Consider the following 4,903-nt stretch of genomic DNA (forward strand, 5'->3'; position numbering starts at 1 on the left):
AGAGCTTTATGAATCAACAGGCCTCCCTCTATTAAGGTTCTACTTAATTGCTACTTCAAGAGGTTTGATTGGAATAGATAAACCATCAACCAGCAAAGCATGGATGGAAAGTGAAATGGGAGAAGATTTACTTCCGATAGATATGTCTGATATTACTTCAACTGATAGTGATGCTAATACTTTTGTGGATCTAGGCACACCAACTGTGCAAGCAAAAGTAGTAGCCAATAATCTTCCCATATCAAATGATTTATTGAATTACGATACGAATGAAGGTCTGTCTATAATGAATGACTTGTTAAATTATGAGGTTGAGGTTGAGAGTGAAAATCCTGTCATTCCCAAGTATACTAAAGTAAGGCTGCACCGGGGTCATGTTTTGAAAGAACTTACAGATTTCTTTATCAATACTGACCTTGATTGTCCTATTGAGGTTGAAATGGTTATGCCTAATGGCCAACTTGAACTTGGTGAAGACTTTGGTGGTGTATTAAGAGATGTTCTTAGCGAATTTTGGGAGGATTTCTACAATTTGTATACTGTGGGAGAACATCTGAAGGTACCCTGTATATGGGATAATATGAGCAAAGAAAAGTGGCAAGCCACAGCAAAAGTTCTGGTTATCGGATATAAACAGGAAAGTTTCTTCCCGTTCAAATTAGCAGTACCATTTTTACAATATGTGATGGCTGGAGATGACACCATTATCAATCAAAACCATCCATCAATGATACCCACTTTTTTAGAATTAGTTGCAGACAGTGAAAAAATTGTTTTAGAAACGGCACTGAACAACTTCTCAGATGTGGATGAAGAGGACCTATTTGATATCCTCGACAATTACAAGGTAAAAAGAAATGCTACGAGTGAAAATATTAGAGCAATTCTACAGGATGCTGCCCACCGTACCTTGATACAGGGAACATCATACATAAGTAGATGCTGGCACAGCGTGTTTGTAGAACACATGAAACCCGCCCTATATACGATGAACATTGAAGATATCTGTCAAACAGCTATACCAACAACCAAGCGCGTCATAGCTGCGTTAAATCTGCCACAAGATGCATTAGAAGAACAAAGAAATACTAATAAACTTCTTCTCAAATTTATAAAGAGTCTGTCTGTGGACAAGTTAATGACATTTATGAGATACACTACAGGTAAGTTCATTTGAAAATAAGGTTTTTAACCGATGTTAAGGCTAGCCTCTATCCCTAGACATAAATACTTTTTTCTAAATTACTGAAAAAAAAGATTTTTATATATTTTAAAGGGTATTACTAACTGTGCAACAACAAAAAATTTTAACCAATTACTATTGATTAGATGACAACAACTAATAGTAATACTAATTAATATTATTATTATTATTAATTAGTTGGAAGGAGGTTTCTCGAAGGTTTTTTTTAGATTATCTCCTTTTATAGTTCTATATGATCTGATTAATAATTGGTTTGAATGATATTTATTTTTTAGGGATTTGCACTTTGAAACCAGTATTTTTGCCAGAAAAATGTATGTTTTTCAACCAAAAATTTTAATAATTTTGTTTTATATTGTCTTCTTTTTAGATCTAATCATGTTATTGTTATAATCAATATAATATAAGTGGTTTGCAGGAGGTTTGAGTTTTTTTTAGATTTGCGCTGTGAAATCTTTAATGAAAAAATGATTTTTTTACTCAAAAACTGGCAAACTTTACATCATTTCAATTTTTTTTCCGCATAAATTATCACCTTTTATAGTTCTAGTTGTGATCTAATCAATGATCACTTTAAATGAGGTTTGACCTCAAATAGGAAAAAAAAAAATGTTTCACTATGATTGATAAAGATGAACCCTATCCCATATGTTTTCAGTTTTTTTCACTCAGTACTACTAGTAGTAGAGGCTAGCCTTAAATTATTAATAATATTTTATTAAATATCATTATATGTATTTATCTTTTTATTTCTTTATTTAAAGGAGCTAATCAAATGTTGGGAAAGAAAATAACAGTGCGTTATGTTCAACAGTCTGACTTTGAGAGACGTCCAGTTGCGCATACATATGGGTGCATCCTTGAATTGGCTTCCAGCTTCATGGACTACATTGAATTTCGATCAGAGTTCAGTGCTGTGTTGGGTAATGGACATTGTGTAGAAAACTAAACAAGTAGCTAAAAAAATGATAATATGTGATTTTAGCATGATATAGACAATCACGATTATGCTTATTTTTTTTATTTGATATTATGTTCACAATATTGAGCAGCAAATGTCAATATTGTGATCACTGCAGTCAAGTTGTAAAGCTCGGAGATGTATCCAAGTGTTGTGATATACTGTAATACAGTATATGATAAATGAAACCTCTTCTTAAACATTTTAAATCTAAAATGATATATAAGGGAAGTTTTGTTTGTTGTTTTTTTTTTTAAATATGTTTCCATTTGTGATATTTTGAAAGTGTTGTTTGTAAATGATATTGACCACTTCTTTAAAAAGTAAATGATTTAAAATATTTGTTGTTTTATAATAATTATGGAATCATGTTTATTTACATGTGTTCATATATATATTCGAATCAAGTCAGTGTGCACTATGGAGTGAAAAAAATATTTTTCAAAAGAAAAGTTCAAATCGTTACCAAACAATAATACCATCATGATTATGTTATATTTTTATTTGATATTATGTTCACAATATTCAGCAGCAAATGTCAATATTGTGATCACTGTAGTCGAGGTGTAAACCTCTGAGATGTATCCAAGAGTTTTGATATACTATGATATGATAAATGAAACATCATTTTATTTTAAGTTATGTAAAAGGTAATTTTTGTTTATTGAAAAAAACATTTGTGTTATTTTGAGAGTGGTAAATGATTACTTTAAAAGGTAATCATGTGTTCCAAGAATATAGTTCCATAGTTTTTGTATTGTACGAAACATCTTAGTGAAATAATGAAAAATTAAGTACAGTATTAGGCCTAACGATGTTATTGATAAGATTTCTTAAATCCGTTGCCATACATATTGTTTGTTTGTAAAAATAGATAAGTTGATTATAATATGTAAAAAACAGTTAACTGGAAGAATAATACTGTTTTATTCATAATTTACTTTGCACAAAATGCACTTTACTAAGCATATTCTAACGCATAACATGGTTAGTGGTTTCTATAAATATTTCTTAAAAATGTATGCATTATGTAAAAACTTGCCGCATCCCCATATACATTCCAGGTAAAAGAAAATCTCATTCATAATGTAATACTGTAGTAAAAGTCTTAATTCACAACCTTATCTTGGCAGTTTTATGTGTTGGCGTTGAATTGTAACTAGTCTATTGATGACATTTATATATAATATAAGCATTTGAATAAAGAGTTTTATTATTCATGCAAAAACATGTTTCATTAGCTTATTCCAGGTATTAAGGTAACTTGAAAGTTCAGGGGAGCCATGGAGTATCAAAATAACTGAAATTTAAGGCTACTGAAATTTTAAAAACATCACAGAGGGGTTGTGTATTGGAAATGACCATTGGATATCAACATGACCGGAATTTGAACTTTGAAGGTTTTAAACTACTGGTGTGGGTATTTCTTCTATTACATAATGACAAATGCATATTAGCCAGCTGGGTATTCAGCATTCACACATGCATGTTTACGGCAACAAATATATCTGGCTCTTTCGTTTACATACATTATGTAACTGACAACTGGGATAGGGGCTTCCAAACGACACAATTCATTTTAACCATAATACTGATTTGCAAATTCCATTACAAGGAGTGGATGCGCTACGAATGATTTCCAGTATGACTCGCCTTCCCATAACCAGCAAATGATGATGTCTTGCAACCTGCAAAGACACGAAAGGTGATTTGATTTTTCAGCCACTTTGTTGTTCACTATACCAGATATCGTTCTTTAGTATGTTTTTGCTATACGAGTTAAAAAGTGCACATCATTACACATCAACTGTCATGTATAAGCACATAAGCTTCTTCGTGATTGCCATAGCAGATCATTTCTCATTGTTTACCTTGCATCTTGAAAGTCTACTCACTGTTACCAACTCGTATCATTCTTGTACTGTTCTCTCTGTATTCATTATTTATAGGTAACTAAAATGCCTGACAGCAATGTTTACTTAATCCTTAAACTGGTAGTGAATGACTATCATGTTTTTAAGTTTTCAGCTTCTGGAACATCTGTGAGTATGTCAACGCCATCCAATAAGATATGTATAAAGTCAGATTTGGCTGAAGAAATTGAAATTGGTCTATGATCATGCTCTACTTTATGATATTCACCAACTTCAATGGTTGGTCAACAGATTTGCTGTCCGCTTTTTTTTCGTAAATTTTGTTTTGATATGCACTATTAGAAATGGTTGCCTTATAGAAATCCGCAAGATTTTGAGCAATGCTATCTCAGTGGCTTATAAAATTCTACTTTTTTTCTCTTTCAATAAGTTGTTACTTTAAATGTGACCTCTTCCTCATCATCCGTCAGGTCGAAAAGATATTGTGTATTATGTTTATGTACCATGTCATGCAGAACCTATCACTGAATGAATTGTTTCTTCTTGTACCATATAATTCTATTTTGAATCATAAATGATCCACTCAGTTTTTAAAATATTTGGTGCTGATTGCTTATGGAGTTTGATCTTTTATCACCGACGAGCATAAATAGTATAGTCATAAAAGCAAAAACCAAGATAGCATAGATGCAAGTCTCAAGATGGAGAACCTTCTAACTTTGATAGAGTCCAATTAATTCGGGTGTTCAAAAACATAGAATCAATTGACCCAGGTTTCTCTTTCAAGATTTTTCGAAACAGAAACATCAGCAAAAACTTTTGTTATTGTATTGTATCATTCAAAGATTGAACAAAACAACTTCA

Source organism: Antedon mediterranea, chromosome 1 (assembly GCF_964355755.1).
Source record: "Antedon mediterranea chromosome 1, ecAntMedi1.1, whole genome shotgun sequence".
In the NCBI taxonomy this organism is placed as follows: Eukaryota; Metazoa; Echinodermata; class Crinoidea; order Comatulida; family Antedonidae; genus Antedon; species Antedon mediterranea.